General features: G+C 43.4%; 1 protein-coding gene across 3 annotated transcripts in view; it reads left to right on the forward strand.

Annotated features, from left to right (window-relative positions):
- Positions 1-860: 860 nt before the first annotated feature.
- TNFRSF19 (TNF receptor superfamily member 19) overlaps positions 861-27,704 on the forward strand; it is an 81,873-nt gene continuing 55,029 nt past the window's right edge. The window contains exons 1-2 of one of the 3 annotated variants that reach the window (XM_084842883.1): positions 18,026-18,286; positions 18,577-18,690. The gene's annotated coding sequence lies outside the window, so the exon portion shown is untranslated. Of the gene's footprint in view, positions 906-18,025; positions 18,691-27,704 lie in introns of those variants that run through there. The other 2 variants (XM_084842881.1, XM_084842882.1) reach the window with 2 other exon arrangements.

Raw genomic sequence — 27,704 nt, forward strand, 5'->3', positions numbered from 1 at the left:
TACGGGGGGGGTATTCTTTTTTTGGTTTAGGTGGTAATTTCTTGGCAGCTGTTACAAATCATCCTACAGGTTTATAATTTAAGTGTGTGGGGGAAATTTTGATTTTGATCAGACACAATGCTGGTAAATACCCTTACCCTTAACGTTATTGCACAAGAACATTTAAAAGGCACTGTCTCTCTTTCATGGCTTCACATGAAAATTCCAAATAACAGAAACTTTGAAAGGACTTTCTTGCAGTGTTTACAGCAGCTAACTCAATTAAAAACCACACAGACTCTTGTGCAGTTCAGCTGTGTTTCCCCACAGGCTGTATTACAGCTCTCCAACCAGTCCCACAGCATTGAATGATGTCATGGGATCAGTTCAGTGAGATGAAAGGCATAAAGCGGAACCCGCTGGCACTGGGGAAAGCGTCCAACACACAATCCGTGACGAGCACAGCTTGAGAACAAAAAAAAAAAAAAACAGAGAAAAGGCTACAGATCCAGCCATTCAACTCCAAGAATTATGTATTCCCCCCACTCATGACAAAACAAGGGGGTAGGTGGACCTATAGTGATGAGTTTTTATTAAACGTATTTGAGAAAAGGGGGAAGGAAGAGAACAGAGCACAACTACCTGCTAAAAAGAAAGTTCTTTCTCTCTCTAGTCTCCAAAGCACAGCCTTTGATGTATGGCAACAGATCACTGATCAGATTACAGGCATTTGGTCTCACTGCTCGTCTGCCTTTGATCTGCATGCTTAATTTTATTTTCCTGGATTTGAAGTTTGCCTGGGCTTGTGCTGACATACTTTTTTTTTTTTTTTAAGAGGAGATGAAGGCATTTAATACAGAAGCTCTGGCAGAGTGAAATTTAGTTGCAGAAAGAGTGGCTATTGGATAAGCGGCAGCATACACGAGGTACAGTATTTTTTATTATTTCATTTTAGTTTTACGGTGTACTGAAAGGCTATAGGGTATTGTTTTTAATGGAAAGGCTAGTTCGGGAGACTGATAGATTATATGAAACATCCACACAGATATTTGCAGCTTAAGATAGGTATCTATCTCAATGTAGGAAATATTTTAGCAGATTCTTATTTGCAGAATCTATTGTGCATTATTTTATTAAAACTACAGCTATTCAAAGCATGGTTCAGAAATCTAAATGAAACTACTGACAGTAGCTTTAGGATTCTTAGTAAGCTCTATGTTTTCATTACGCAGTTGGGGGTCCTTGTTCTTTCAAAAAATGACATAGCTAAATATGTATATCTTAAGATTTGTTTAGATTCACATAATGAGTATATAAGCAGCTCAGATCTTCAAATGTATGCACTCTTGTAACCTCTTTGAAATAAACTGAATGTTTTATATTGAAATTATTTGAGGATCATGGCCTATGGTTTCAACCCTGTGTCAGTTCTCTCAAACTATACTCCTAGGGTTCCATTATTATCAATGAAACTCACCTCTAAGCAAATGTGTTTAAAATTGAGCTGTTTGCCTCAGCGAAGTATAAAGTATATCTACAAGACAGAGTGCAGTACTATTCCAACACTGGTAACCATGTTCACTCTAAATCTTATTGAGTTTGATGGAGCTTACTCAGTAGTAAGTATGTTTAGGATTCCAGCCTACATTACATATGCTATATTTTGTTGTAGGATTGCTGTGGATTCAACCCAAATGTCTGTGTGTTCCCAAGTGTGCACAAGGTCAGGTTCTCCAACTGACTGAATTGTCAAGACAACACCACATGTAGATGGGGAAGCTGGAAACACTAAACTCAGTTGGAAAACCCTTGCATATATACAAAATCTGTGTGCACAGTGGTGTTCTTACGCGTGCAAGAAACTATGTGTGAAAATCTCTAGGATGTAATATGCATATAATCTGTCTAATTTATGGCCATGTTCAAATATGCATTCATTAAAAACCTGGCATTTGGGCATTAGCAGCACAATGCTATGCACATTTACTCAGAAGTAAGTCCCTCTGTGTCCATTTGGGCTTACTCCCTAGTACGTGTTTTTAGGATTACAGCCTAAGGATCCTCATAGATAGTAAAAAGTAATATTATGTGCCTTCTATTTGTAAAGAAGATTAACCCATGCTTTTAAAAAATCCACTATTTGGGGGGTAATGTTAAACAGGAAAAACTATGTATGCTGTATTATATGCTTGTTCATAACTTCATCAGGCAATGTGTATATATATCCACACATGCACTGAAGTTGTTTTAATAAGGGACTAACAAAAATTAAACAAATCCTAGTTTTTACAACCAGGGGGACAAAAATATTAAATTTCAATCGGTTCACAAACTCCTGTTTTAAAAAAAAAAAAAACCAGCTAATACCCAGAACATGTTAACTGAGGATTAGCTGATCTTAACATATTTTAGCATTGAACATCTGTTCAAGGGTTTTGGTTGTTATGTTTGAAAATCCAGCCTCTCAATATGAGATCATAGCCATATTTTTTAGGACCCATAATCTTCTACCATGAGACCTCTGACTAAACATCCAAATACTCTGAAGAATATTTATTAACTTAAAGGGAAGATTACGACTTTTCAGAAATTTGGTCTGTAGTGCTGGTGCTGCGTATACCTGAAAACCTGACACTAGTGGGTCAATATTCTAATGAACTCAGCACATACATTGAACTGGAATTTATTTACGTCCCCAAATATTTGTATAAGAAACCTAAAGTAATGACTGTCAACATTTAAAATGTCTTTTCTTCCCCCTTTTTCTTAGAATAAAGCCACAGCTTACAAAAGCGTGTTTTACTATTAAATCTCCAAATATTCCTTGCAATTTCTTCCATATCAGTTCTATTATCACAGTCATGTGATCAGCATAACTACTACCTTCAATTTATGCACTCATAATATTTACCAAAGTATTTATTGAAGGAAACAGTGTAATCAGTTCTAGAATATGTGGCATGGTGGTCTCTTTGGTAAGTTTATTGCTTCTATTTTGTGAAAGGATTATTCTTCATTTGTATAATAACCACAAGTGAAATTATTTAGGCATCTGTACATGACTTCCATCATGTTTTGATTTATCAACCTTAACTTACCCAGTGAAGTCATGTCAATCCACTCACCCACTTCTTAAATTAGTTTTCCGTAAGACTGCTTTTGGCTATGATTAGGGGTATGAATATGTGGGAAGGTGATCTTTACATTCCTATAGCTTTCTCTTTAACATCAAGAATCTACCCTTCTTAACTTTTATAAGATTTACAATGTCCAACAGTATGTGTCTAACTCCTATCACAATTTTTGTATTTTAGGTTTGTAGTGATACCTTATGTATTTCTTTATGTATTTCAATTTCCTTTAAGTATTTCAAATATTTCTATTTTTTTCCAAATAGAGATTTCTTGAAGAAAATAAATATTTTCCTCCTTCAACAACTTTGCCACTCTTCTCCTCTTAAGAGGTCTGTTAAAATTTGCCCCATTTCATGTCGTCTCTTTAAATTTGTTATTATTAAAAACATTTTAAACAGTTTTGCAGTCTCCTACAAAAACTAGCCATCAGAAGTATTGATATAATGAATAAAAATAATTATTATAAGATTGTATAATAATTTGTTAGGTTGCAACCCTAACACACACAATTGCTTCAGGGTCCTACAGCTATTCTAATACATATAAGACATCACGGTAAATTTTTGGCACTGCGAACATCATGGCCACAGCTCTATACAGAGTTGCGCACCCTCAAGTCTGTTAATTTTAATGGGCCTAAATGTACCTAACTCTGAGCTGAATTGTGGCCAGTAATTTTCATACATAAGTAGTCTCACTGCTATCACCAGAACTCTTATGTAATAAAAGCTACACAGTTATTGTCTTCAATATTAATCCTAACACTGGACACAAAGAGTTACAGATGTTTGATTTACAGGAAGAGATGCCTAAACTTGATGGAGATGAATCATGCCCTGCTTAAAATGGCTAAAAAGAGTGCCATTTTGTTGTACTGAATAGAGTGTTGGACCAAGAAAGCCTGATTTCAAATCTCCAATCAGACATGAAAGGTCACTGGGTGTCCATGGGCAAGTCACTCACGCTCACCTATTTTTTTAAAGATATGTATATACAGCCCTATAACCATTTCCTCAGGGTAGCTTATAACAAAGTTAAAACAAATTAAAATACTTGCAAAAACTCCATAATACATATTAGCACAGCATAAAAACAACACATTTAAATTTAGAACAGATTTAAAGCAAGGGCAACTTAGTAAACTAATAGATCCTCCTCTCTGTTTCCATAGTAGGAGTTCCATCACTGAAAAGGCCCTTTCTGCAGTAGTCCCTTGTCATACCTCACTTGGCAGTACCACTCAAGAGAAGATCTTAAGGTTTGGATAGGTGCATATGGAGACATCCAATCCTTCAGGTATCTTGTCCCAGGCCATGAAGGGTCTTAAAGGTCAAAACTAGCACTTTGAATTGGGCATGCAAACAGACAGAGTAAATGGAACTGGCAAAGCAGTGGTGTGATGAGCTCATACCACCCACCCAGTCCCAATCAGCAATTTTGCCTTGTCTACTTCACAGGGCTGTTGTGAGAATAAAATTGGATGAAGCCAGTATGAACCCTGAGTTCCTTGAAGGAAGGGCAGGATACAAATGTGATAGATATACCACTATGAGAACTGGATATGTATACAGAATGACCAGAAGCAATGCAAAAGGCAATATCAAAGAATAAAATAACTGCAGCATTCTGCCATATTAAAAAAATCCAGTGGTTTAGCCTTTAATGGGCCTGATTCATAAAGGATTTAATATTAATACCTGGCACTTATAATACTTCAGACTTTCAAAGCACTACACAAACATTCATTAATCCTCTGCATAAGGTTTTCAACAAAAATTACTTCAAGAGACACATGAACATATACTATTTATTTACTCAGCAGATGTGAGCAATTATTGATTCCTTTCTACAATCAAACTGTCTCAGGTAACACCATAAACATATTTTAGGACTAGTAGAAGTAAAGATTACTAAAAACACTTGGTAATATAATATTGTCATCAGTTTCCAACAGCTGTCATAACAAGTGCAGATCTGTCTTTAGAGCTGTCTCAGTCATCGAGCTATGGAGATGATATTCCAGATACTTTTGCTTTATTATAAGGTTCAGTTCACCTAACTTCCCAAACAGATCCTTTTATCTTTTTCACCGGTGATTAAAATTAGGCAATAAAGTGGAATAAGAGAGCATGTAAGCTTTGCTGTTACACAGAACTCTCTACCAGTCATAACAGAAAGGTAATTAATTTTCTGCAACTTATCTAGTGTTTTCACATCCACTGGTCTACCAGTGCACACTGTTCTGAATCTTAGGTAATCCCTCCATTTTCCAACTTCAGGGATGACTGCCATTATTTATGTTGCCAAAACAGCACCACACATATGTAAGAGCGAGGTATCAGCAGGCTGGAGAAAACTCAAAGGTTTGCAGAAGTACACAAAACATCTTTATGACCCCCAGCCCCTCCACCAAACATCCCAGTGAGGACTGAGCATGCTCAGTGGCCACACCATTGTTGAACAACTGTTGGGAGAAAGAAAACAGAAAGCCAGAGGAAATGGAATGGAGTATTTTGAAAAAAGGCCCAGCTGGCACCCTGAACAGGAGAACTGCACACTGTAACATTTTGTTGCAGGTCCCACTTAAAGAGGTTCTAAATCATAAATATTTGCTCTTGTGCATCTACCTGTGGCATATTTGCAGTGTCCCTGACTCATTAAAAATAACAAAATGGATTCAAAGAACTGTGAGTGGAATGAAAATAGTCGCTCGCATTCTTCTGCAAACTATTGCACAAGCACATCAGGACAGTAGCACAGTGCTGTAAGTAAGTTCTATAGCAGTTCTCATATTTGTTCAAGAGGAAGAATATGTTCAGATTTGATCCCACTTTCATTGCACAATGAGTAAAATAACAAATGCAAGACAACTTCCTCATGTGAAAGGGTACCTTTGGATCTATCCCACCCAATATGAGTTGGGGTCCTGCACTGACATATCTGTGGGTAACTTTGGGCACAAGCCTATGGGTTGCACCCTCATTAGACGGAAGCCTTCAATCTCAGGAGTGGGAGGAGGATGGAGGCTATTCTCGACTCTCCATCCTCCTTTGTACATTTTTTCCTATAGATGGGCCTTTGAGCCCATCTAGTGGAGGTGTGCTGGCAGGGGCTGGAGAGGCCTCAGGACTTCACATATCTAGGCCTCTCCTCTCCCCACCCGCCAGAACACCCCCTTTTCCCTCCCACTGAGGCTGCATTTGTGATCTCAAGAAGCAGCTGGTGTGGTTCTTTCCGTGGCAGTTGCAAGTGGGGGATGAGTGGGAGGGATTGGATTCAGAATCCCCCTTTCAAGGTCATAACAGTGTCTACAGCCTTGGAGGGGGGACTCTGCAGAATCTTATGGTCCTTGGGGCACTCCCCCAGAACCATAGGATTGTACTCTCCATGACCTAAATAGTTAGGAGACTTCAGCTTGGATTCTTAGCCTAATAGTATCTGCTCCAAGATTGTTACTTGTTACCTGAGCTCATTATTATTATTATTATTATTAAAGATCTATAAAAGCTTCTCTCCAAAACAGAAACATTCTTTTAACTTTGTTTAAGATTCATCATTTAAATAGGCATTGCCCTGAGATACTATTATGCCTGCTAATAAATTACTACATAAAAGGAAGTTGATAGTCAATTGCTAGGCATAAGAGTTAAAGTAGGGTTGACAAACTACAGGTTTGCAGGATGTACTGATTTTTTAATAAAATCCCACAGTCCATCAGGTGCAAAATAGATGCTGGGGGAGGCAGTGGTGTCAGACAGAGACCTAGAACTAAGGAACAATGTGCTTCTGTGTGCTTGCTCAGCCCAATAATTTCTTTTCAGTAGTAGAACTGAGCACACAATCCTTACACACAAAAATCCACTCCTGCTTTTCCCCCAAAACTTTTCATGCAGCCTAATTAGGGGAAGAAAAAATCCATTTGTTTTTTTGCTATTAAACCACTGGGAGTCAGAAACCCTGGCAATCTATTGCAAATCACCCAGAGATCTATCAGTAGATCCCAGTCTACTTCTTTCACACCCTGAGTTAAAATATTATTTGCTGGGCATAAAGACAAACTAAACTAAAGTATGTTTAATCTAATGTGTAGGTTTGTTTTTGCGTAGTCTCATATGTTAGAACCCATTCATTACTGCTTGTTCTGGAGAAAAATAGGAGATATGCATAAGGAAGCTATGAAGACAGTGCAAATGGTCAATCATTTTGGTAAAAATTGGTCATCAAGGGAGTGAGCTTGGCCTGTTACAGTTACTTATATTTAATCCTACAAATATAAAATGCATCATACCAGTGACCTGGTACTCAAAAGAAATCGTCTGTAGGTATGCAGTAAATGCATACATACCGATCATCAGAAAGTAAAAGAAATCAAGGTCATTACATTTAGGAAAGGGTAGAAAGAAGAAACTAATAATTGTTCCCAGGAAATATGCAGGTTAAGAAGTACAAGATATGGTGTTGTAAACTGGAATGAGGAAGTAAGGCACAGGAACAAGCAAGGCAGTCATGCCTGACACATCAATGATATTATCTGCAAGGAGAACATTTTTTAGATAAAGAATGTTACACACAGGGGAAGTTCTGTCTGAGCTATGAAGGGATTAGATTCTAATCATTAGAAGAAGTGACTGAAAATAATGGAAACAGACAGATTAGAAATAAAAACTGAAATCATATACCTAGGACACAACAGCCAGAACAAATTGAGACCCTTTTGCAGATATAGACAGATATAGACTTAGGTGCTAACAATCCAATCTTGCACAGTTAGTTGCAATTAATCTTATTACTTCAGTAGGTTAATGCTCCATTCCCACTTACTGGGGATAAGCCCCATTGAATTCAATGGGACTTTCTTCTGAGTGGATTGCACTGTAAGTCATGCCTAACTGCGTAGGATCAAGCTGTTAATGTGGAAGACAAAATAAATGCATATTCAATAAAAAATTTAGTTGTATTATCTAGAATTAAACACAAACTGATTAAAGTCATTATGTGTGAACAAATGCCATAAAAACATGCAGCTCATGCCTTCAGAATAGGGAAATTGACAGACAAGCATTGAAGTAATCAGAGAGAGATCAAAGAGATGAATTAAATGAGTGGTTTTTGTGCTGTCCTCCAGAGCAACCTGTGTGACCTTTGAAATGAAGCCTAACCAGAAGGGAGTACTGTGTGCATTCTAGGGCATATTCTCAGTTCACATGGAATAGTGGCAAGGCATAACTGAAAGTAGCATGTGATGGGGAGGGGCAGGGTGAGGCAGAGATGGTGATTTAGGGTGCATTGCCTTCTGCACTGTTCAGGGATTACATGGCAAGCAAGTACAGGTTCCTCAAAACACAAACAAAAGGAAGTACTTCTTCACACAGCACATAGTCAAGCTATGGAATTCCCTACCACAAGACGTAGTGATGGCCACTAATTTGGATGGCTTTAAAAGGGGGTTAGACAAATTCCTGGAGGAGGAGGCTATCAATGGCTACTAGTCCTGATGCCTCTGTGCTACCTCCAGTATCAGAGGCAGTAAGCCTATGTACACCAGTTGTTGGGGGAAATGGGCAGGAGGGTGCTGTTGCACCCAAGTCCTGCTTGTGGGTTTCCTGTGGGCAGCTGGTTGGCCACTGTGTGAACAGAATACTGGACTACATGGACCCTTGGTCTGATCCAGCAGGGCTCTTATTTATTTATTTAAAATATTTCTTGGCCGCCTTTCAGGGAAGAAGCCCTCCCAAGGCGGCTTACAATAAAATATATAAAAACAGTTAAAATACTAAAAGTTATAAAAACATAAAAACAATAAAACAATAAAAGCCAACAATAAAACCAACAACAATGTTAACAGCAACAATGTTAACAGCAACAATAGCAGTCATTTCAAGAGAAGGCCACGGTAAAATAATATGTTTTCAAGGCCTTCTTAAAGCCTTGAAAACCTCCTGATGACTTCCCCCAGCGGTTTCATGTAGATGTTAAAAAGCATGGGGGACAAGATACAACCTTGTGGCACCCCACAGGCTAATGGCCATGGGGTGGAACAGAAGTCCCCGAGCACCAACTTCTGAGACCACACCTCCAGAAAGGACCGGAACCACTTTAAAACTGTGTCTCCCAAGCCCAATCCAGATAGGTTATCCAGAAGGACACCATGATCAATGGTATCGAAAGCCACTGAGAGGTCCAGGAGAACCAACAAGATTGCACTCCCCCCATCCATTCCCTGGTGTAAGTCATCAACCAGCGTGACCAAGGCAGTTTCGGTCCCATAACCAGGCCTGAAACCTGAATGGAATGGATCTAAATAATCAGTTTCATCCAAAATGGCTTGGAGTTGTGAGGCCACCACACGTTCCAGCACCTTGCCCAAGAATGGCAAATTTGACACAGGGTGGTAATTATCTGGAAACATAGGAACTAAATTTGGTTTCTTCAGCAAGGGCCTCACCTCAGCTTCTTTCAAAGCTGTGGGGATCTCGCTGTCCCTCAAGGAGGCATTTACCATCTCAGAGGTACAGATATCCAGCCCAGCTCTGGCAGATTTCACAAGCAAGGATGGGCAAGGATCTAAAGGGCAAGTAGTAGGCCTCAGTCCTCCAAGCAGTTTGTCCCCATCCTGAGGTTGCACAAGCGAAAAGGTATCCATAACATGACTAGATGGTCCACCAGCCCGTTCCATATCAGACTCTGTCAGAAGAATGTCAGTCTTCTTACATTCTTACGACAAGTTAAAATGGAAAGGCTAGAGCATTTGAAAGCCATTAAATACAGGGTTTCAAGGCATTCCTATAGCAGCACGGAGTCCCATTTCTCAGGTTGAGACACTGGCAGTGCAATCAGAGCCACGTGGTTGCTGCTGCTCCATAATGAAAGGCCTCCTTCCAGTCCATTTCACCAAACACAGCAGGCGTGCAGAAACTCTTTTAGCTCAGGAGCCAAACTCTATTTCAGAGAAGGGGGTGCACAGTCCAGTAGAGGGCGGTGCTGAAAGCAAAATGGCAAAGGGCCAAAGACAAAAGGGGCAGGGCAAAAATAATAGCATAGTTTAGCTTGAAGTCCTTACTGCCAGTAACTAAGTCTCAAGGGGGGCATTTCAACCTTTCAGAATGGGGGGAAATTGCACAAAAGCCAGAAAACCACCGAATGATTGGTGGTTGGAGGGAAATGGTGGGGCCAGTGAAAGGGGGTGTAGGCCACTGAGGAACCCCAGAGGAGCAAATTAGGACCCCAAGAAGACTGGAGTGGAACCCTGGGCTTGATGTTCTGCACCCCTGAAATGGAGGGTCAGTGAATGCTCTTCTCTTGACACAGGGTTAGATCTGGATTAGCACACTGTCTCAGAGATTTTCTCAAATCACCTTAATGTCCATTTCCATGGGCTGGCTGACACTCAAACTGCAGTTTAATATATGATAATTCCCATATCATGCAACAAGAGCCATGGTGTATGATGGAAAAGATTCCTCAGTCAGGGTTGTTCCTAAGAAGATAATATTTATTTCAGCCATAAAATACTTGACAAAAACGTTGTAGATGGCCCTTTATTTCATGGCATTCAGACTGTTCCAGAAACATGAGAAAGCCTTCTGTACACAATAATTTGAAACAAGAATATCGTAGATTAAAATTAGAATGTCCTAGACAATCGGGGGCAGTATTTGTAGAAGGCAGATGGCATACCTAGTATTTGATGACTGTTACACTGCAGTTGTGGCGAAGGGGCTTGTGTAACTCAGTGAAGCCATAAGCCATGCCGTGCAGGTCCACCCAAGACAGACAGGTCATGGCAGAGAGTTCTGACAAAATGTGGTCCACTGGAGAAGGAAATGGCAACCCACTCCAGTATTCTTGCCAAGAAAACCCCATGGAACGTATCACAAAGCTAACAGATATGACACTGGAAGATGAGACCCTCAGGTCGGAAGGTGGCCAGTATACTACTGGGGAAGAGCAGAGGGTATTTCCAAGTAGCGCCAGAATGACTGAAGCGGCTGGGCCAAAGCCGAAAGGACACTCAGCTGTGGATGTGTCTGGTGGTGAAAAGAAAATCAGATGCTGTAAAGAACAATATTGTTTAGGAACCTGTTTAGGAACCTGGAATGTCAGATCAATGAATCAAGGTAAGCTGGAGGTGGTCAAACTTGAGATGGCAAGATTGAACATCGACAACTTGGGAATCAGCGAACTAAAATGGACAAGCATAGCCGAATTTAATTCAGGTGACCATTATATCTACTACTGTGGGCAAGAATCCCTTAGAAGAAATGGAGTAGCACTCATAGTCAACAAAAGGGTGGGAAAAGCAGTACTGGGGTACAATCTCAAAAAGGATAGAATGATCTCGTACGAATCCAAGGCAAACCATTCAACATCACAGTAATTCAAGTCTATGCCCCAACCACTGAGGCTGAAGAAGCTGAGGTTGACCGGTTCTATGAAGACCTACAACGCCTTCTAGAACTAACACCAAAAAAAGATGTCCTTTTCATCATAGGGGATTGGAATGCCAAAGCAGGAAGTCAAGAAATCACCGGGATAACAGGCAAGCATGGCCTTGGTGTACAAAATGAAGCAGGACAAAGGCTAATAGAGTTTTGCCAAGAGAACACGCTGATCATAGCAAACACTCTTTTCCAACAGCACAAGAGACGACTCTACACATGGACATCACCAGATGGTCAGCATCGAAATCAGATTGATTATGTCCTTTGCAGCCAAAGATGGAGAAGCTCCATACAGTCAGTCAAAACAAGACCTGGAGCTGACTGTGGCTCAGATCATGAGCTTCTTGTTGCAAAATTTCAGCTTAAATTGAAGAACGTAGGGAAAACCACTAAACCAGTCAGGTATGACCTAAATCATATTCCTTATGAATATAAAGTGGAGGTGAGGAATAGATTTAAGGGATTAGACCTGATAGACAGAGTGCCTGAGGAACTATGGACAGAGGTCCGTAACATTGTTCAGGAGGCAGCAACTCAATCCATCCCAAAGAAAAAGAAATGCAAGAAAGCAAAGTGGCTGTCTGATGAGGCTTTACAAGTAGGTGAGGAAAGAAGGGAAGCAAAAAGCAAGGGAGAAAGGGGAAGATATATCCAAGTGAATGCAGAGTTCTAGAGAATAGCAAGGAGAGACAAGAAGGCCTTCTTAAATGTACAATGCAAAGAAATTGAGGAAAACAACAGAATGGGAAAGACTAGAGATCTCTTCAAGAAAATCAGAGATATCAAGGGAACGTTTTGTGCAAAGACGGGCATGATAAAGGATAAAGAAGGCAGGGACCTAACAGAAGCAGATGAGATTAAGAGGTGGAAAGAATACACAGAGGAACTATACAGGAAAGATGTGAATGTCCCTGATAGCCATGATAGCGTGGTCACTGAACTTGAGCCGGACATCCTAGAGAGTGAAGTCAAGTGGGCCTTAGGAAGCATTCCTAACAACAAAGCTAGCAGAGATGACAGTATTCCAGCTGAGCTATTTAAAATCCTAAAAGATGATGCTGTTAAAGTGCTGCACTCAATATGCCAACACATTTGGAACACTCAACAGTGGCCACAAAACAGGAAAAGGTCAGTTTACATTCCAATTCCAAAGAAGGGCAATGCCAAAGAGTGTTCAAACTACCGCACAATTACACTCATTTCACATGCTAGCAAGGTTATGCTCAAAATCCTACAAGCTAGGCTTCAGCAGCATGTGAACCGAGAATTACCGGAAGTACAAGCTGGGTTTCGAAGAGGCAGAGGAACTAGAGATGAAATCACCAACATTTGCTGGATCATGGAGAAAGCAAGAGAATTCCAGAAAAACATCTATTTCTGCTTCATTGACTATGCTAAAGCCTTTGATTGTGTGGATCACAACAAACTGTGGCAAATTCTTAAAGAGATGGGAGTACCAGACCACCTTACCTGTCTCCTGAGAAACCTGCACGAGGGTCAAGAAGCAACAGTAAGAACCAGACATGGAACAACCAATTGGTTCCAAACTGGGAAAGGAGTACGACAAGGCTGCATACTGTCGCCCTGCTTATTTAACTTATATGCAGAGTACATCATCAGAAACACCGGGTTGGATGAATCACAGGTCGGAATAAAGATTGCCAGGAGAATTATCAACAACCTCCGATATGCAGACGATACCACCCTAATGGCAGAAAGCAAAGAGGATCTAAAGAGCCTCTTGTTGAGGGTGAAAGTGGAGAGTGCAAAAGCTGGTTTGAAACTGAACATTAAAAAAACTAAGATCATGGCATCTGGCCCCATCACTTCCTGGCATATAGAAGGGGAAGAAATGGAAGCAGTGACAGATTTTATTTTCTTGGGCTCCAAGATCACCGCAGATGGTGACTGTAGCCATGAAATTAAAAGACGCTTGCTCCTTGAGAGGAAAGCTATGGCAAACCTAGACAGCATAGTAAGAAGCAGAGACATCACCTTGCCGACAAAGGTCCGTATAATCAAAGCTATGGTTTTCCCAGTAGTAATGTATGGCTGTGAGAGCTGGACTATAAGGAAGGCTGAGCACCGAAGAATTGATGCTTTTGAACTGTGGTGCTGGAGAAGACTCTTACGAGTCCCCTGGACTGCAAGGCGGTCAAATCAGTCAATCCTAAAGGAAATCAACCCTGACTGCTCATTGGAAGGACAGATACTGAAACTGAAGCTCAAATATTTTGGCCACCTAATGCGAAGAGAAAACTCAATGGAAAAGACCCTGATGCTGGAAAGACTGAAGGCAAAAGGAGAAGGGGATGGCAGAGGATGAGATGGCTAGACAGCATCACCGATGCAATGAATATGAACTTGAGCATGCTTCGGGAGAGAGCGGAGGACAGGAAGGCCTGGTGTGCTATGGTCCATGGGGTCACGAAGAGTCGGACATGACTTAACGACTGAACAACAACACTGCAGAGCTACAGAATGCTATTCATCACTCCAGATAACCTGGCTTTGGCTCTTCATATTTCCTCTCAATTGTCTGCACTACAGTGAGCGAACAGCACCATTCAGGCCGTTCTCTGACCTTTAACATCTCACAGTAGGCTTATTATCACATATCCCAGCAAACTTCATGACTCCAAAGTGCATTAGTGTTAACTTAACAGCACTAAAGTGCACTGTGGCTTATTCATTAACACAAGCAAGTACAGCAAGAAACACTCTTGTTAAAAGCATAGCAGTCTTAGTGGTGATACCAAAAGTGTTTTTATTTAATATATTACAGCACAATTGTATGCAAAACTTACTCAGAGGTAAGCCTCACTCTTACTGTGTGCAGTGGGCCTTATCCCAGGTAAATTTGCATAGGCTTGCTGCATTAATTATACTTTACATTGGTTTTTATTTGGAAACTGCCTCAGAGCAAGGGAGGAGGGAGGGACTGGTAGTTAGCTAATACATAAACTATTTATAGTTAAAGCAGCCCACTTCATAAGAAAGACTTCCCTCATTACTTCTCCCCATTTCAGAGGAACTCTTATCAGCTATCTCCCAAACCTGTAAAAAAAAAAATTGAAATCTCTCAAGGGCGATCAATAGAAACAGCATCCTCATACCCAACTTAAATAAATCTGTGGTGCAACCACCCTTGCAATATTGTCTAGAGTTCTGGTCACCGCACTTAAGAAAGGATATTTTAGAGTTGGAAAAAGTGCAGAAAATGGTAACTAACATGACGAAGGCTTAAGAATCTCCCCTGAGGAAACATTACAATGTCTGTTTTAACTATTTTATTGTTTTAGATTTTTAAATTGGTATTAGCTTGCTTAATAGTTTAATATGTTTTAAAAGAGATGATGCCGGAAGATGAGCCCCTCAGGTCGGAAGGTGTCCAATATACTACTGGGGAAGAGCAGAGGGTATTTCCAAGTAGCGCCAGAAAGAGTGAAGCGGCTGGGCCAAACCCGAAAGGACACTCAGCTGTGGATGTGTCTGGTGGTGAAAAGAAAATCCGATGCTGTAAAGAACAATATTGTTTAGGAACCTGGAATGTCAGATCAATGAATCAAGGTAAGCTGGAGGTGGTCAAACATGAGATGGCCAAGATTGAACATCGACATCTTGGGAATCAGCGAACTAAAATGGACAGGAATGGGCGAATTTAATTCAGGTGACCATCATATCTACTATTGTGGCCAAGAATCCCTTAGAAGAAATGGAGTAGCACTCATAGTCAACAAAAGGGTGGGAAAAGCAGTACTGGGGTACAATCTCAAAAATGATAGAATGATCTCAGTACGAATCCAAGGCAAACCATTCAACATCACAGTAATTCAAGTCTATGCCCCAACCACTGATGCCGAAGAAGCTGAGGTTGATCGGTTCTATGAAGACCTCCAACACCTTCTAGAACTAACACCAAAAAAAGATGTCCTCTTCATCATAGGGGACTGGAATGCTAAAGTAGGAAGTCAAGAAATCACCGGGATAACAGGCAGGCATGGCCTTGGTGTACAAAATGAAGCAAGACAAAAGCTAATAGAGTTTTGCCAAGAGAACACGCTGATCATAGCAAACACTCTTTTCCAACAGCACAAGAGGCGACTCTACACATGGACGTCACCAGATGGTCAATATCGAAATCAGATTGATTATGTCCTTTGCAGCCAAAGATGGAGAAGCTCCATACAGTCAGTCAAAACAAGACCTGGAGCTGACTGCGGCTCAGATCATGAGCTGCTTCTTGCAAAATTTTGGCTGAAATTGAAGAACATAGGGAAAACCACTAAACCAGTCAGGTATGACCTAAATCATATCCCTTATGAATATACAGTGGAGGTGAGGAATAGATTTCAGGGATTAGACCTGATAGACAGAGTGCCTGAGGAACTATGGACGGAGGTCCGTAACGTTGTTCAGGAGGCAGCAACGAAATCCATCCCAAAGAAAAAGAAATGCAAGAAAGCCAAGTGGCTGTCTGATGAGGCTTTACAAGTAGGTGAGGAAAGAAGGGAAGCAAAAAGCAAGGGAGAAAGGGGAAGTTATATCCAACTGAATGCAGAGTTCTAGAGAATAGCAAGGAGAGACAAGAAGGCCTTCTTAAATGAACAATGCAAGGAAATCGAGGAAAACAACAGAATGGGAAAGACTAGAGATCTCTTCAAGAAAATTGGAGATCTCAAGGGAACAACAACAACAACAGCTGTTGGAGAGAGCAATCCTATGGGGATCGCAAACCAGGGGTGACCACCTATCCACTGCAGAGAGGGAGGAGCAGTGAGGAGTACAGCTCCTCCACGCTCCCGCTGCCCAGCTTTCGCGGCTAGGCAGACAGTTTCAGCTGTGTAGCCACAGGACCTCGGAGCATAGGGTGGGGAGGCTGGACCACACATTGGAAGTGTCATACTGGCATTTCTGACCTCCTTACCCTGCCCCACGCCCAGGAATGCCCCATTTCCGCTGCTCTGCTCTTACAAGCGCAGAACACAGGACTGATCCACACTGCCTACAAGGCAGTGCAGAAGGGGGTGGAGTTCAGTTCTCCTATGGCTGTCTAGCCACTGACTAGCAGCTACAGGATTGCACCCTAAATTATTTTTTATGCTGTTTAAATTGATTTTATCTGTACCCCACCCCGAGATCTTAATGATATAGGGCGGGATTTGTTTGTTGTTTATTCATTCAGTCGCTTCCGACTCTTCGTGACTTCACGGACCAGCCCATGCCGGAGCTTCCTGTCAGCCATCGCCACCCCCAGCTCCCCAAGGTCGAGTCCGTCACCTCCAGAATATCATCCATCCATCTTGCCCTTGGTCAGCCCCTCTTCCTTTCGCCTTCCACTTTCCCTAGCATCAATATCTTCTCCAGGGTGTCCTGTCTTCCCATTATGTGGCCAAAAAGTACTTCAGATTTGCCTTTAATATCATTCCTTCAAGTGAGCAGTCTGGCTTTATTTCCTGGATTATGGACTGGTTTGATCTTCTTGCAGTCCAAGGCACTCTCAGAATTTTCCTCCAACACCACAGTTCAAAAGCATCTATCTTCCTTCGCTCAGCCTTCCTTATGGTCCAGCTCTCGCAGCCATAGGTTACTACAGGGAATACCATTGCTTTAACTATGCGGATCTTTGTTGTCAGTGTGATGTCTCTGCTCTTCACTATTTTATCAAGATTTGTCATTGCTCTCCTCCCAAGAAGTAAACATCTTCTGATTTCATGGCTGCGGTCAGAGTCTGTAGTAATCTTTGCGCCTAGAAAGACAAAGTCTGCCACTGCCTCCACATTTTCTCCCTCTATTTGCCATTTCTCAATCAAGCTGGTTGCCATAACCTTGGTTTTTTGGAGGTTTAACTGCAACCCAGCTTTTGCTTTAAATAAATAAATAAAGTCTGGGACTGTTTAGCTTAGAAAAAAGCCAAGTAGGGAGAGATCTGATAAAGGCGCACAAAATTATGCACAGCGCAGAGAAAGTGGATAGGGAGACATTTTTCTCCCTCTCTCATAATACTGGAACCTGGGGTCATCCCATGAAACTGGACAAACTTATGGAGGAGGAGAAGGCTATCAGCAGCTACTAGTCCTGATGGCTACATGCTCCCTCCAGTATCAGAGCCAGTGAGCTTATGTACACTGCCCATCCTGGAGAACATGGGCAGGAGGGTGCTGTTGCACTCATGTCTTGCTTGTGGGCTCCCCATAGGCAGCTGCTTGGCCACCGTGCGAGCAGAACGCTAAACTAGACTGATCCCTGGCCTCAGTCATCCAGCACAGCTCTTCCTATGTTCCTAACGCTGCCTCCCGCTGAGGTACTTACAGGGCAAACAACCTCGACGACTTTCCCCCGCTGGGCCGTCGCCTCCTCGACTTTTGAGCGCGGCCGCCACCTGGGAGGATCACGTGCTGCGGCGGCCAGTGATTGGCTCGAGCTTCCCGGCCGGGATGGGTGGGGGAGCGGCGGATGGTTGCCTAGGTTACGCAGGGGTTGCGGGGCAGAAAGAGAGGCGGGGGGGGGCCGGATGGCTGGCGAGTGGCGAAACCGGAGACGCGGCGTCGGGCTGAGCGAGGGCTCTCCCAGCGGGGGGCTGGTGGGCGACTGAGCTTTTAACGGTCACGGCTACCTCACCAACTCTAAGCTTCCTCTCCCCTTCCCCACCTTTTTTTTTTCTGGGCGGGGTTCTTGTGCTGCTGTCCCCGCCGCCGCCGCCACTGGAGAGCCGAGTGACGGACCTGGACGGTGAGGCTGAGGGACGCCGCCTGGAGCTAAGCCGGGGAGAGCGGAGAGAGACGGGCCGTTTTGCTCTATGGGGCAACTGGCGAGGAGAGGGGTCGTCGGCGGGGATTGGGGCGGCTTAGGGGCAGGGGAAGGCGTGGGGGAGTTTTGCCCTGGCTGTGAGGAGGAGGAGGAGGCGAGCTATGCTGGGAAGAGAACGGGGCGCTGATGTTGGGATGCTGATACTGGCAGGAGAGGGATGGTTTGGGTACCAGGAGGAGGAGACGACTGAGGGCCGTTTCGACCTTGTTAAGCTCATCCGCTGAGAGACTTTTCTGTGGTGGCACCTGGCTTCAGAACTTCTACCCTTGGGAGATTCGCCTGGCCTCATCGTTATTAATGAACAGCAGCAACAACGGCTTTTTAAGGTCTTTATATGCTTTTCTGGATTCCACTTCGTGTTGCTGTTTTTATTCTTTATTTATATGGTTAGTGTAATGTTTTTGTTTTATGAGTTTTTAGTATGCTTTTATTCCACCACCCCCACATCCCATTTGTCTTGTAAGCTGCCTTAAGAGTTTATATATAATGGGAAAGTGGGGTATAAGAGTACGATGCTGTGCATGTTTACTTAGAATTGAGTATCCAGTGGGGCTTATTCCCAGGTAAGTGTGGATAGGCTTGCAGCCTGTAGCACTTTAACTAAAATGGCATACATTATGCAATTGCAAACCCTGATGTGTCAATAAGTGTACCCTCAAGGACTGTACGCTCATCTGGAACCTCCATAAGAAAAGGCTATATAGCTTCGAATAAGTGGAGGAGCTGTTGTTCTCATGCCTTGCTTCCTAGAAGCATTGGCAGGCTACTATTAGATACTTTGGATCTGGTCCAGCAAGGTTGTTCAATCTTAACTCCCTGATCTGTATGATCTGCATGTTTGTAAACATGTGTTCATTGCATTGCCGCATTATATTTTAGGTGTCTGCTTTAAAAGTTGTGCAGCCCAACCTTGTGCATATTTTCTCAGAAGTAAGACCCACTGTGTTTGCTGGGCCTTACATCCAGGTAAGTGCCCGTTGGATTGCAGACTTTGATGTACAAAGTGCAAATGTGAAAAGTGCAAATGTGAAAAGGGAGTGTATGAGAAGTTCAGGGTACATAATCAAGATACTTTCAGATGGATTAGTTACCTCTTAACTAATCCATGTTGTACTTACAGTAAGGTATTCAAAAGAGACTTAACAAGGTGGATTTTCTTACCACCACCTTTGCAATAGTTGGTGGGTGTTCTAATCCAAATTTGTGGTGAGGCTGAAAAATATGCAGGACTACTTAATGCAGGACACGTGGTTGTGTCGCTCTGTGTGTATTTCGAGGGGAGGTTGGTTGGGGGAACAGTCAAGAGATGCAGAAGGGGGGTTGACAAGGCTGAAATTTCAGCCCTACCACACAGTTATTGTTCTTGTTTGTTTGTATGTTTTGGTTGGTTCATTATTAAAGTGGTAATGCGATGTCATTTTGTGCAGTATTGGGGATGCATTTTGGGTCAGAGGAGAAACTAGTCTTCCAGACCTGCTTTTCAGGGGTAAACAACTTGTGGCCTTCTGGATGTTTTGCCCTACAACTCCCACCAGGCCTAGACAGCATGGCCAATGGTGAAGGATGATGGGAGTTGTTGGTGAAAACATCTGGAGGGTGACAAGTTGTCCATCCATGGCCGAATTGATATTGGTTCTTCTTACTACCTTGCCTAATGTAATAACATGTTATGTGAAAGTTAAGAGAAAAAGTGTGGCACAGACACTAAGGATCACCCTGAAATCCTAATGATACATGAAGTTCACAAACCCAAAATAGGGTGCAAGTTACTGAAATGCCCATTGTTAGGGGAATGTTTTGTGGCACAGAGAACCTCTAAAAGTAGGGGAGTTGCTATAATCTTGGCAGTTGTTCCAGTGCCAGGTTTCCGATGTTGTTAAGGATGAGAATGGCAGATCTCTCACTGAGGTTGAGATTGAACAGGTCATTAATGGCCTTAAATCGGACAAAACACGTGGCATAGATGATTTTATTGTTTAATGTTACAAAACATTTATATCTTCCCAAAGCCCAAAACTGGCACTTTTATTTAATAAGATCATGAAACAGGGAAAGCACCTGACTCATGGTCAGAGACCAGAATATTGATTCTTCCACAAGATGGTAGAAATTTACATTCCCAATCTTGCTGATTAATCAAGACTCCAAAGTTTTTACTGCAACACCCTAGCAAAGAAATAGAGTAGCAGTCATGTAATGATTTGTAATAACATTCAAATTACTGATAATAACATTAAATGAAGATTTATGCCAGGATGGAATTTAACGGGCAATATATGCAGGTCAAATAAATGAATTCATAAGGCAGAGGCCTCCACTGGCAGTGGTTTTGGTGGACCTTGGAAGGCCTTCGCCTCCATGGAATGATGGTACCTGAGGTATGTTCTGATGTGAATGGCCCAGGCTTCCATAGAGCAGTTGGTGCAGAGTATGCTACACCCAGAGCTATGGTGGCAGCCAATAGTCCAACAGTCTCCATGATCAGTTGTACCACACAGGGGTGCCCTCTCTCTTTCCTGCTGATTCAGCCCTTGCACTTGAACCCTTCCTATTGCTTTGTGGAACAACTCTCAATTTAACATAGAGAACTTTGAACATAAGTTCAATCTGTATGCAGACAACATAGTCGTATAACTTACTGACTCAAGCGCAGACCTCCCTATCTTGATAATTGAATTTGACAAATTTGGTAGTATCTCCAGCTATAAACTAAATTGTAATAAATTGGCAATAATTAATGTGATCATTTCAAAACACTACAGAAGCATATCCATGTACTATACCCTTTTCAATGGTCTGATAAATCCTTGTGACATCGGGGAGGGTGTGTGTTTCTCCTACCTTGCAAGAGCTTAACCAGTTGAACTATGACTGTTATTCCCTAGAAGGGATTTGAAGAACTGGTCTGAAAAAAAATCTCCTGCAGTAGTTAGAATGGTTGTATTCCCAAAGCTTCTGTTCTTATTCCAAGCCCTTACAACTTATTTGTCAGAACAAAACTTCCCAAGGTGGCAGCGCTTGGTTATCTATGTTGTGTGGGCTGGAAACCCAGGCTATGCAGGAGTACACTCAAAATATCTATAGCCATAGGGGGCCTTGCTATTCCCTTTTTGACTGGATATTATATGGCTGTGCAAGTTCACACCATTCTCACCTTGCATCCCTAGTAATTGTAGCCACATTGGAAGTTAGTTTAATAATCTCCACTTCTCTCTCTTTGGATGTGGTGGTGTTAAAGAAGAAGAAAAGACCTCTTATATGCCTGGATTATCCAGTTATATCTTCTACTCTTTGATTTTGAGATGGGTGGCAACAAAAGCTCTTTCCTGGGTTCACACCTTTAGCTTTTCTAGTAAAATATCACCCTGAATTGCAACACCAGAATACTCCTCAGTATTTTGAGGTTTGGAGGAGGAATTGAGTAAATACATCAAATACTTGATTTGTTCAAAAGACCTTTGTACCATTCAGTACATTACAAAAACAAAAAAGAGGAGCTGGAGTGTTTACCAATACTTACTGAAGTAACCCCATATCAAAGCCCAGGGAACTAACACATCAAGTTAAGGAAGCCAGAACTCTGGAGAGTCAACAGTCCTTATGATAATGATTCTTTTTTGCCACGTCTGAGAAAAACGAAAATATACAAAGGCAATATAAGTGCGCACACCTTTATTGGTGGGTCACGTTTGTGTAACTAAGTTCAAGAGTTGAGGCTGTATCCAGTAGATGTAGAAGGTGATTGTAAACGAATCCCACCCAAAACAACGAATCCCACCCAAAACATCCTTTCTTTTTTTGAGAATGTCTATCTGTGCAAAGGCCAAAAATAAAAATCTAAACCTTCCTTCCTGGGGAAAGGCTGTTTTCCAGATTTTTTTTTACATTTATTTATATCAGTTCTACCTTTTCTTACTATGTGTGACATATGTTTTAAGACACAAAATGTTGATAATGAAGTAATGCCATTAATGCAGCTGTCATTTCTAATTTAATATTTCAATAAATTTCACAACAAAGGATGCTGAACACTCTATTATTTGTGACTGTTGTTGGAAGTGATGAAAGTTGTGTGGTTCTTCAGGGGAAAAGGCATGAGAGGCATAATTGAAGCCAGCAAGGAAAGCCATGATGATTTGCGTGAAAGACTTGTGGAAGTTCCTCAAGGTGAACTGAAGGTCCATAAATCAAACAGCACAGTGGAAAAGCAGCTAGTGGGGTTCTCTGGAGTGAGACAGTGGTGGGGAGGAGGGAGCATGCAACTCGCTGCTCCTTCCACTCTGCCGCCTGATTCACACACACACACCCTCATGGGAGGGCCAGCCCTGCTACTCTAGGTTACAAATATACTGCAAAACCAACTAGGGCCTGAATGGCCAGGGTACATGCAGACTGTGTATGTAGCCACTCAGGTTCAACTGATCAGCTTAAATCCAATTAGTCTCAGTTGCATGTACACCACAGTAACATATGTGCAGAATCACAGAGATTGGGTATGGATGTGCCTGTTATTACTTTCAGTCAGAGTCTGTGGATAAAAGCAATTCAAATAGTACCTGTCTTACAGAGTTTAATAAGATTATACAACTTGGAGGATTCCGACTTTTGATGTCATGTTTGGGAGCCATTGGGAATCTGATGAGTGGATCTGGTATTGAGGAAGTCCTGGAGCTGGTGTGTGTGTGTGGTGCTGTGGGTCATATAATGGCAGGCAAAGCATACTCACATGCTGCCCATGGCCACTTACCAGTATCAACCACAGTAAATGCTTTATTAATAGTAAAAGTACACCACAGTACACTACAATATTCCAGAGGTGAGAACTACTAGAAAGCACACATTGTCTTCACCCTCAGACATTGATAAACACACCACAGCGAAAACCACTAAAGCAAACAAAGAACTGTCCCCTGAATCCATCAAAGCAATGGATTACAAGGTAGTAATCAAGAAATTTTTCTTACTTTTTGAGAAATCTATTACAAAAGAAATACCAGTGGAGTAGATAAATTCTTCAATACTTGTACAAATCTTATCCAACAGGCTTGAAGAAACTAAAGAAACTGAGAAAAAGTAGATTTGGGTTGTGTACTCTCACATGGTTGATATAACAAAGGCATTTATATGGGTCCAAATGCCTGGAAACTGGGAATTACATTTTGCAGAGTCTTGAACTAATGCGTTAATTTTTCAAGTGCTGGACGCAGTCATTATGCCAAACGTGCCAGACTACATTCAGCAAATGATAGAACTTAAAGACGAGTATCCAGAAGTAGACAAAGCATTCCAGGAAAGTAAGGTGTCAGAACAAAATGTGGTCAGATATGTTCATAGAGCAAATGCTCATGAGATCACCAAAAAGCCAAGAAGAGTTGGCAGATGGGTGGGGATGATGGGAAGCCAACAAGCTCTATGGATTATGAACTGCTCAACATGCAGCAAAGTATATTAAGAACCCCTCTACAGAAAGCTTAACATTGCATGTCTCCCTCTAAGTGTTGATGCTGTCATGTACCACTTGTACACGGTGCTGCTTTCCACCCAGGGGAGAGGGCGTGCCTGCTGTCTGCTGGTGCCGCGTCACAACCACCACTGCTCTCCCTGTGGACTTCTGCTGGGCAGACCACCAGTCCCTGCAGGACCAGGCCCCCAGGTACTGAGCCAGCTGTCCTGACTACTTCCACCTGTCCCTTCCTGGAAGGGCTATATAAGCTGGCTGGCTGAGGTGGCCTGGGAGAGCCAGTATCTGCAGGAGAAGCCACCACCAGGAAGGGAGGGAGGGAGGGAGGGGGGCGCGCGTGTGCGCGCGCGGGGACTCCTGCCTGGCAGTATTTGTAAGGGGGATGTATTGTTCTGATTTTTGTTTAATTGTTGGTGGGAGGTGGGGGGGTTGGGATTCTGTTGTGTTTTTAGGGGTGGGTAGCCTGCCTGATAGGCAGGAGCTAGGGGCATGTGTCTACTTGATGGAGGCAGGGGGGGGAGCATTGGGGGCTAGAATGTACAGAGGTTGGGCGGCAGGCACTGGCAGAGCGCTAGGGGCAGGCCATGCCAGGTAAGGAGAACAAGGGATAGATGTGTAATGTCTGGACCTGGGAAAATGTGACATATGGATACCATTTTTGTTGTTCTGGTTGTCCTTTAATGTTTTAACATTTTTACAGCTTTAATATTGATGATTTAATTATATTTTTAAACTTTTGTACAGTTGTATTTATATTTCTATTTATAGGTTTTAATTGTAGCAGTTTTAACGTTGTAAGGTCACCTTGAGTCCCAGTATTGGGGAAAAGGCGGGATATAAATAAATATAATCATCATCATCTGTCCCTGTTCCGGGCCTGTCCAGAGCCAAAGGATGGCTGGGGGAGGCGTGACTGCATCTTCTGGCCTTCATTTGCTGCTCTGCGATGCCGGGTCTGTTACCCAGAAAACATCTGTCATCCATGACATGATCCAGGATGAGGGTGCAGACCTGGCATGTGTTATGGAGACCTGGCTGGCTGAGGCCGCTGCTCCAACTCTTGCGGCGATGTGTCCAGTCGGATTTTCGTATTTACACCAGCTGAGGGCTGGGGATCGGGTGGGGGAGTGGCTGTTATCTACCGGGAGTCCTTGGTCTTCACCAGACCCGCTCTCTGGGAGACCAAGGTTGCTGAGTGTATCTACTGGAGGTTGGGCCTGAAGGGCAGTTTGGGGATTCTGCTCGTGTACCGCCCACCCTGCTGCACAACTGAGTCCCTGGCCGAGGTGCTTGAGGTGGTCTCTGATGTGCGTGTACAGTCCCCTAACTTATTGGTGTTGGGGGACTTCAGTGTACATTCAGAGGCTGTCCTCATGGGGGCACCTTGGAACTTCATGAAGACCATGGCTTCCTGGGAGCTGCACCCTATTCCAACTGGGCCCACCCATGTAGCTGGTCATGCGCTACACCTTGTGTTTGTTTCTGGAGAAGCAGGGAGTGATCTGGAAGTCAGGGGTATATCCACCTTGTCATGGTCAGATCACTATCTGGTGATGTTGGACTTCTCAGTTCCACAACCCCTCCCCAGGTCCTCCTCAGGCGTCTTATGGATCTGAATGGATTCCTGAACACGTTTGGGGATTCTCTGGAGCACACCAACAGCCACTCAGTTGAGACCGTGGTGGGTGGGTGGAATGCCGCAATCACTAGGGCATTAGATTGGGTGGCTCTGAAACGCCCTCTCCCCCTGAACAGGGCTCGGACTGCACCATGGTTCAATCCACCATTACGAGCTCTGAAACAAGAGGTGAGACTGCTAGAGCGCCGGTGGCGGAAGTCTTGCTCCAAAGACAATCAGACATGGACTAGAGCTGTATCTTCAGCCTATCACGTGGCGGTGAAGGCAGCAAAAAAGAAATATTATGCTGCCTCTATCGCATCCGTAGCGTGCTGTCCCAGGAGGCTGTTCCAAGTGGTCCGGAGCCTGGTCAGTCCAGTTGCTCCATAACCACTGGAGCATTCTAAGGCCTCCTGTGAGGCCTTGGCAAAGCACTTTGCAGATAAAATTGATCGGATTAGGAGTGTTATTCTGTGCGCCGTGGATACAGTTAGCGAGCAAGAGAAGGTCTGTGGCAAACCGGTTTTGTGGGATTGGTTCCAGCTTCTTCCTTCTGATGGAGTGGACAAGGTGCTTTCATCTGTAAGGCCGACCACCTGCTTACTTGATCTTTGCCCATCTTGGCTCATTATGAGCTGCAGAGAGAGGCTGGGTGAGGGGATCAGGGTGGTGGTGAATGCCTCCCTTGAGGAGGGAGTGATGCCATCAGCTCTCAAGGAGGCAGTGATAAGACCGCTTTAAAAAAAAAGCTCTCCTTGGATCCCCAAGTTCTGAACAACTTCTTCCCAGCTTCGAATCTGCCATTTTGGGGCAAGGTGATTGAGCGGGTGGTGGTGATGCAGTTGAAGGCACACTTGGAAGAAGCCGATTATCTAGATCCATTCCAATTGGGCTTCAGGCCTGGGCATGGGACAGAAACGGCCTTGGTCGCCTTGGTGGCCTTGGTGGATGATATGAGGGCTTTGGATAGGGGCGAATGCTCCTTCCTTGTTCTCCTCGACCTCTCAGCAGCTTTTGATACCGTAGACCACAGTATCCTCCTGGATCGCCTGGAGGGGTTGGGCATTGGAGACACCGTATTACGGTGGTTCCAGTCCTTCCTCTCCAGCAGGTACCAGAGGGTAGCACTGGGAGAGGAGGTTTCGGACCCGTGGCCACTCACTTGTGGGGTGCCACAGGGTTCCATCCTCTCCCCGATGCTATTTAACACCTATGTGAAGCTGCTGGGGGCTAGCATCAGGAGGTTTGGGATGTGGATCAGTATGCGGATGACACGCAGCTCTACCTCTCATTCAAATCTTCACCAAGGTTGGCCGTAGAATCCCTGTCCAAATGTCTGGAGACAGTGAGTGGCTGGATGGGGAGGAATAAGCTGAAGCTGAACCCTGACAAGACTGAGGTTCTTTTGGTGGGAGACAAGAGGAGGTTGGGGAATGTTGACCTGGTGTTGAATGGGGTACGGCTACCCTTGAAAGACCAGGTCTGCAGTCTGGGGGGTCATTTTAGACTCCCAGCTGTCCATGGAGGCCCAGGTGTCAGCTGTGAGCCGGACAGTGCTGTACCAACTCCATTTGATACGGCGGCTGCACCCCTTCCTTCCCGACCATCTGCTCCCATCAGTAGTACATGCCCTGGTCTGCTCTCGTCTAGACTACTGTAATGTGCTCTATGTGGGGTTACCCTTGAAGATGGTTCGGAAGCTGCAGCTGGTACAAAACACAGTGGCTCGCCTGATTAAAGGCAGCCACTAGCATGATCGCATTACTCCGGTGCTGAAGGAGTTGCACTGGTTACCAGTTGTTTTCCAGGCCAAATTCAAGGTGTTGGTTTTGACCTTTAAAACCCTATATGGTTTCGGCCCAGCCTATCTTAAGGAGCGCCTCCAGCAACACCAGACAGGCCACTCAACAAGATCAGCCTCGGATGGCCTTCTCTCTGTCCCATCAGCCAGGACAGCTAGGCTGGTGAGGATGAGGGAGAGGGCCTTCTCTGTGGTGGCCCCCACTCTGTGGAACTCCCTCCCTAGGGAACTCTGCCATGCCCCCTCTTTAATGAGCTTCCGCCATGCATTAAAAATGTGGTTGTTCAGGCAGGCATTTGGGGTGGCTTAGGATATTTTTAGAAATATGATGTTTTAATGTAGAATTTTATTGTTTTAAAACTGTTATATTGCTGTACATTGCCCAGAGTGGCCAGGTGACCGGCCAGGTGGGCGATTAAGAAATTTAATTAATAAATTTCCAGTGTTTAGTATGGAAAAC

Source organism: Heloderma suspectum, chromosome 3, assembly GCF_057233095.1.
Source record: "Heloderma suspectum isolate Gila_16-S chromosome 3, 16-S_ref, whole genome shotgun sequence".
NCBI classification, from domain to species: domain Eukaryota; kingdom Metazoa; phylum Chordata; class Lepidosauria; order Squamata; family Helodermatidae; genus Heloderma; species Heloderma suspectum.